An 8188-nucleotide genomic window follows, 5' to 3' on the forward strand; every position below is an offset into this window, starting at 1 on the left:
CAAACTGAACGATCGGAATCAAGTTCTTGTATGGAAAACTTTCACATTTGACAATAAATCTTCACGAAATTTTGATATGAGTTATTGCTCATAGAAATAATGTAATGTCGAAAGAAATTGTTTAGATCGGTTAACTATAGCATATAGCTGCCATATAAACCGAACGATCGGAATCAAGGGCTTGTATGGAAAACTTTGGCATTTGACGTGGTATCTTCCCGAAATTTGACATGGGTTACTGCTTAAGGTAATAATATAATCTCCGAAAAAATTGCTTAGATCGGAACACATAGTTACTAAAAGAAATGCACCTGTGAAGGGTATATTAGATTCGGTGCAGCCGAAGTTAACGTTCTTTCTTGCTTTTTATTGAAATAATATTGCTCTTATTGGAAAACCCTGTATATTCTATGTACATAAGTATGTAGAAATTAGTTATCTCCAGCAGTATACTTAAAAATTAATTTCGAATAATATTTGTTTTTTATTTATTTGTGGTTCAAGTAATTTTTATTGACAATCGCCAATCAATTTTACGATTTTTCGCTTTCTTCCTTTGGTTTACTCAACTAATGCGATGTGTTAATTTACACACATTTACACATACTTAAATACGCTTAGGTACAACGCGATTTATATTTAAAACAAAAGAAGATCTGGTAATAAACAATCATTAATATGTGAGTAAAAATTCGTGATTATATAAAAATATTGTTAAATTATCTAAATCTGATAGATATGCCAAGAAACATACATATTCCGAGTTTAACCCAATGACTCAGTTAGTGGCGTCTTATTGGGCACAAATTGATCAATACATGTCGCATCGTTCAACTGGTTTTATTTTCGGCATTGTGGAATTAAAAGGTAAAATGTCAAAAAAGATAAAAAAAATATATTCAGTCGCGTTTAAACGTAATTGAATTGTCGAAGCAAGCGTAACTGTCTTATCAGAATTGTTTAACATGTCGCAGCAGTAAATCAATAACGATCTTTAGATTCATAAATATATTTAATTGTGTGTCCGTATATATGTATGTATGTACATTTGAGCCTTGTGTATATTATGTGCACTTCAAACGCTTGATATAAAACGCTTATCACCTCTTGCTTTTTGTACTCTCGCAACATGTCGCTTCAGAGTATAATTGTTTTGTTCGCCCAAAAGTGTTTGTAACACCTAAAACTAATCGAGATATATATGGAGTTATATGCATATATACAACGTCTGATAGTGTTTAACGTGGGATCCTGCTGTCGACAGCTTAATTCCACGGTGCTCAAAAGCACAACGGATCAATACAATGCGTCGATCAGCGCCCTGAAAACTGGGTAACGATTTTCAGTACCAATCGGCAGTGTGGCATGGACACACTAACCACCTTGGTAGGGCTCGAGGCCCATCTAAAACCTCTGCCGTACTTTGGGTCCGGCACCCGGTTGCAATGCAACTCCACATTCGACTGACAAAGTCAGTTCTTCCCGCGATTTGGGTTTTAACCACAGCCACCACGAATCTCCATAAAGGGCCAAACCCAATGAGCAGACTGGAGCGAACTCCAGGGGCAACTGCTCCCCGTGGTACCAGGTTAAAGTCTTTGGTATTGACCTTGTAGCCGAAGCTACGACCAGTTGAGCTTCCATACAGCCCTGGACTGGTGGCCAGGATCTTAGTCGCCTCTTACGACAGGCATACCTTACCGCGGGTATATTCCGTTTCCCCACGAATCCAGAGGGGTCCCCCCCGTACCCGCAGGGAGAATGCATATATACAAGTAAGAAAGAGCTAAGTTCGGATGAAACCGAACTTTTGCAACATCCAAGAATCAAAGCCAAAGAAATACCTTAAGAGGTAAAACGCCAGCTAAGGGATCGGAATCTAAGCAATTTTATATAATGTATATAGTACATACATTCTATACAAATCATAAGTGGCCGACAAATTCGGCCATAAGATTTGTTAGAAAAACGAAAATCATTATAGGTAGTATATATGTAGGTGTTGGGGTAGTATCGACCTGATTTTATCTATTAACAACCATGTACTAAAAAAAATATCCGCAGGTTTCATTAAGGTACCTCACATACAATCACAAATCATATGGAGTCAGCCGGATATTTGAAAATCCTGGTATAAGCAAAACACTTATTTTCAATAAGAGAACTCAAATATTGATATGTTCAACATCAAGTAAATTGGTAGTTCGAAATTTTTATATTAAGTATATGGCGGCTCAGAGAAGTATTGACCTGATTCAACCAATTTTTGATACACAGGCATTATTGTCAGGAAAAGATTTTTTTCTAAATTTCAATTGTGAATCTTACACATTGAATGATATTTTCCGGCAAAAGTCAACTATAGATACTGGGGTCCACATATTCGGTACCTAGGAACTGGAACAGTTTTGATTGGATTTGTACAATTTTTAGTCATAAGGTAGCATATGGCAAAGGCATTATTCGTGCAAAATTGTCTGCCGTTATATTAATTATTTCTTGAATTGTGTACTGGAAAGTGAAAGAACCAAGTGGAATGTAGAATTGTGTTATATGGAAAGTAGGCGTGGTTGTAGTCTGATTTCCCCATTTCCACACTGTGACATAGGAATATGAGAAGAATACTTTGTACCAAATTTTGTAGAAACCGGTTGGTCGGGTTCCGAGATATGTGATTTCACCAAAACGTTGGCGGTACCAAGCCACCGTCCAATTTTCACATGGGCTCTCATAAGGTCCTCCCATACCATCTCGGTTGTAAGATTTAATGTCTCTGGCGTAAACGTAAAAGAGCAATAAATCTATACCCAGATTTATTACGCTTTTAATAGTTTTGAACAGTATCATTATATGGGGAGTGAGCGAGGTTTTTTCCGAATTCATTCACACTGTCGTTAGGAGTCTCAAGACAGGAGCATACTCCTAAAAGGTAATCTAGCGACTGATGCCCAGAGAAGGCAACTCGAATCGATGACGATTTCTTTGAAGTGCCGATGTGGATAAAGCTTCATTAGCCGATGTGGGATAAATTAATGTCATTATCGTCGTCGAATTTTAACTCACGAGATCGCGACCGATTTAGACTTAAGGTCGGTAGGGCATCTGGCCTGTTTTTTTGAAATTTTTTTTATAGAAATTTTTATTCTACAATAGAACTTTTTCACATATCGTGAGGTATATCATGGAGTGTTTAAACTAATTTTTCGGAATTTTTTGATTACATCTGTCGGAGAAATGGCTGGGTGAAAAGATGCGTTTTCTCACTCGCGGACACGATTTCTCATGTTTGGATCATTAAAAGTACGTGAATGCTTATCGTCTCTACTATCTAGAATCATGAAAAATGTTGATAAATAAAAAGTAATTAACGATTTTTTTTTGATTTTTTTCCCCATGTTTTTTTACATAAACTTTTTGTGAACATTTCAAAAAAAAAAATTAAGCAAAATCGGTTGAGTAATAGTTCGACCGGAATCATGTCCGCCAGTTTAAAAAAGTGTGTCTTGAGAAAAACGCGTTTAAAGTTTGAGATGCGCACTCCGAGCGCTCCGAACGTTGAGCGGTATTACTATTTTTGGGCCTTTTTCGAAACCTTCCAATAATGTAGTGGGTTTCTACATTAATTCTAAGGGTATATGGGAACAGAAAATGCAAAAACAAAATTTAAAAAGATTACCATTACTGACCCTTTAATTTCAAAAGCTGGACATATGAGTTTCTCATGTTCTTACAGAAAGAAATTTGACTTGCTTATCAAACGTTAAAGAGGTGATCGATTTTAAAGCACACTGTTGCTGGCGACGAAAAGTGGGTTATTTACAAAAATGTAAAGTGCAAAGAGATCAGGGTCTAAAAAAAGAATTAGCCAGCTAAACCACTGACAATAGTCAATACAAAAATATTATGTTGTCTGTTTGGTGGGATTTCAAAGGAATCGTTTATTTTCAGCTTTTGTCCGACAACACCACGATTAATTCTGAAGTGTCCAGCTAAATCGAGTAATGCACTTAAACACAAGAAGCCAGAATTGATCCATAGAAAAGGTTATCCAGGATAATGCGAGACCTCATACAAGTTTGATGACTCTCCGAAAGCTTTTGCAGATTGAATAAGATGTGTTACCACATCCACCAGACACCTTCGAACTATTACTTCCACCAGCCCGGGACAACTTAATAACTAAATATAATGATATTTGTTATATTCTTATAATAGATTCTTAATAGATCATGAAAGGTTGTTCTTTTCAGTCTGCGCATGCTACTTCTAGTCTCTCTAGCTGTCGGACTTCAGTGTTTACAAAATTTTGTAACCTTTTTTTGCATGTTTCGATTTCGAATGACTTCCGAACTATTTTTAAATGGAAGATCACGAGGCAGATCCTAATTGCATATGTACCACGGGGCATTTCAATTTTCGCAGAACTTTGTTTTGGAATCTTTGCACTGCTTCGATATATAACGGGGCAGCGCATCCCCATAGTTGAATTCCAGATGTCCAAATAGGTTTCAAAGTTTGATTGTAGACTAGGATTTTATTTGATGTTGTTAAGGGTGATTTCTTGCCGATTAACGTTTATTTTGTAGTATTTTATATCCAGTCGCTGCTTGTCACGATTGTCTCATTTCTCTAATTGTTACAATCGTAATGTACTGATTTTGTTAGTCAGGAGTCTCATTTTGGTATTCTGGCAGATACAGTATAGTAGTTCCTTCGCTGTTTCTTCGTCGCTTCTGGCCCAGGATCCGTTTGGCTTTCTGAGGACGTATTCGACAATATTGGCATCCTAAGATATTTTACCAGCTATCCAAAAGGGAATAATCCGTATGTTTGTTTGGCCTTAATTTCTCAATATATGTAATTAGAAATATTTTGATTTGTAAATAACTTTTTTGGTGTTGAGAATCTTAAATAAATTGTTTAGTTTCTCTTTTATAGGAGGAAATCTCGTGAATTGCCATTTTAACGTGGGTTTCTCTTTTTTATGAGTTCTAAAATATCGGAATGATATTTGGTATAAAAGTTCTTTTCTTTAGGAACAGGAGCTCTTTTTCCAAGCTGATTCTTGAATAGTTTTCGTAAATGTATGAACTTCATTTTTCTAAAATATCTTGAGTTGTTATATTTACTTCATCATCAATATTTTGTCTAGCATAACTTTGAAATACTTCCAATCCCTATGCCTATTAGAAAGATAAGGATACCACCTTATTGATTTTGTTGTGGCCATTCAGCATTAGATATACTGGCAAGTGATCCGAATTTAATTCCATCCATTCCATTTTCCATTGCAATGAATTTCTTAGATATTTGTCGATTGTTGACAATGTCGATCAGGTCAGGTAGTTTTTATTGTGTCGGAACGTCAGTAAGTCAGCTTGCCAGTAGACATAAGTCGCATCCAGTAGCCATAGCAGCTTTAAATAGCTCTCTCCTCCTTCGGTGTCCGTAACTTTTTAACTCCATTGAAGTGTCTTGCGTTAAAGTCACCACCCGTGATGAATTTTTCCATGGTGTTGCAGTATAAGTTCTGTGTACAAGTCCATTTTGATATTGTGTTTAGGTGGGTTATATATCGCAACACTTATTTTTCCGAAACTAATCTCAACCGATATGGTCGTGGTTTGAAATTATGGGACAATTATAATGAATTTCTTCAGTGTAGAATATTATCTCTGATAATTTGGCACTTCCCCCTCTCGCATTGTTATTTGGGGTGGTTCGAGCACCGAATGTTTCATTAGTAAAATGGGTTTCTGATATAAGAAAATATCAATTTTTCCAACATATATAAATGATCAGTATAATTAGCTGATACAATTAGCCATGTTCACATTTTATCGTTGACCTTTCATCGCGAAAATGTCCTCACTTTTCCTTTTCTCCTTAAACTGTTAACTTGTCGAAACTGTCGATATCGGACCAATATACCATAAGATGCCACACAAACGGAAACAATCAAAATCAAGTTCTTGCATAGAAACTTTTACACTTGTGAAGGTGATATACAAGGTCTGTCGCAAAGAAACAGGACTGTTAAAAACAAACAACAAAAATTAATATTTTTCAAAGTTATATTTTTTTATTCAAAGTAGTTTCCTTGTGCTTCGATACAGCGTTTAACCCGGTCAATTAGCATTTCAAATGAGTGTTTAAGGTCATTTTTCGGAATGCTCTTGAGAATATCGGTCGTCGTCTTTTGGATAGCTGAAATGTCCTGAAACCAGTGTCCTTTCATGGGCAAATGAAGTTTTCCAAATAGGTAAAAATCACAGGGTGCCAGATCAGGTGAGTAGGGTGAGTGATTAATGGTTAATATGGAGTTTTTTGTCAAAAATCAGTGACAAGCGTCGACCGATGACACGGCGCATTATCGTGCAACAGGCGCCAAGACCCTGCCTCACGGTATTGTGGTCGAGCACGACGAATGCGTGACAAAAGACGCTTCATAACACCAAGGTAAAACACAGCATTAATCGTTTGGCCAGGTGGGACGAACTCTCGGTGTACAATACCCTCGGAATCGTAAAAACAAATCAGCATTGTCTTTATTTTTGACTTCTGAAGACGACCGACTTCTGATCGTCACATAGGTCCTCACGACCTTCTTGGAATCGCATAAACCACTCATGCACATTACTACAGGATAGGCACTGATCACCATAAACTTTTTTCATCATTTGAAATGTTTCAGTAAACGTTTTCCCAAGTTTAAAACAAAATTTAATATTTGCTCTTTGTTCAAAATGCATTTACGACCGATGACCAAAAGCTGCTGTCACTTTTTGATCGATAACATCGATTGTAGTTATCAATTGTCTTAAAACGAAATGTCAACAGAGATCACTTTTTTATTTCATATACCCACCGTTGTCCAAACAGTTATATTTAAAAGTTCTGTTTCTTTTGCTTGATAGACCTTGTAGTTGCTACAAACGATTAATGAACGTTTTCTTCTTTTAGCTTTAAATCGGTTTATATCGGGTGATTTTTAAGAGCTGATAACTTTTTTTAAAAAAAAAACGCATAAAATTTGCAAAATCTCATCGGTTCTTTATTTGAAACGTTAGATTGGTTCATGACATTTACTTTTTGAAGATAATTTCATTTAAATGTTGACCGCGGCTGCGTCTTAGGTGGTCCATTCGGAAAGTCCAATTTTGGGCAACTTTTTCGAGCATTTCGCCGGAATAGCCCGAATTTCTTCGGAAATGTTGTCTTGGAATAGTTGCTGGCTTATTTCTGTAGACTTTAGACTTGACGTAGCCCCACAAAAAATAGTCTAAAGGCGTTAAATCGCATGATCTTGGTGGCCAACTTACGGGTCCATTTCTTGAGATGAATTGTTCTCCGAAGTTTTCCCTCAAAATGGCCATAGAATCGCGAGCTGTGTGTTGAAACCACATGTCAACCAAGTTCAGTTCTTCCATTTTTGGCAACAAAAAGTTTGTTAGCATCGAACGATAGCGATCGCCATTCACCGTAACGTTGCGTCCAACAGCATCTTTGAAAAAATACGGTCCAATGATTCCACCAGCGTACAAACCACACCAAACAGTGCATTTTTCCGGGATGCATGGGCAGTTCTTGAACGGCTTCTGGTTGCTCTTCACCCCAAATGCGGCAATTTTGCTTATTTACTTAGCCATTCAACCAGAAATGAGCCTCATCGCTGAACAAAATTTGTCGATAAAAAAGCGGAAAACACATTTCGAACCGAACACTGATTTTGGTAATAAAATTCAATGATTTGCAAGCGTTGCTCGTTAGTAAGTCTATTCATGATGAAATGTCAAAGCATACTGAGCATCTTTCTCTTTGACACCATGTCTGAAATCCCACGTGATCTGTCAAATACTAATGCATGAAAATCCTAACCTCAAAAAAATCACCCGATACAATGGCTCTCAACCAATGCGATTATGGTCTTTAGATCGTATTAGAATAATAATTTTACAACTGTCTTTTAAACTTATTTAAATGAATCTTATTTACTCTACTTTCCGCTGGCTGATCGGCTTCGTGCGATTTGTATCTTCTGCGCTTTGTGCTCACTCCCATCCGAGGAGAAAGTGATACGGTGTTGGCAATGGATATGTAGTACTCGTATTCTCGCTAGACAGCGTGCTGAGTTGCTTGCCACAGCGTTTGCACCAAAAACTTTTGATGGGAAAAGTTTGCGCGCTTT

This window comes from Bactrocera neohumeralis, chromosome 3 (assembly GCF_024586455.1).
Source record: "Bactrocera neohumeralis isolate Rockhampton chromosome 3, APGP_CSIRO_Bneo_wtdbg2-racon-allhic-juicebox.fasta_v2, whole genome shotgun sequence".
NCBI classification, from domain to species: domain Eukaryota; kingdom Metazoa; phylum Arthropoda; class Insecta; order Diptera; family Tephritidae; genus Bactrocera; species Bactrocera neohumeralis.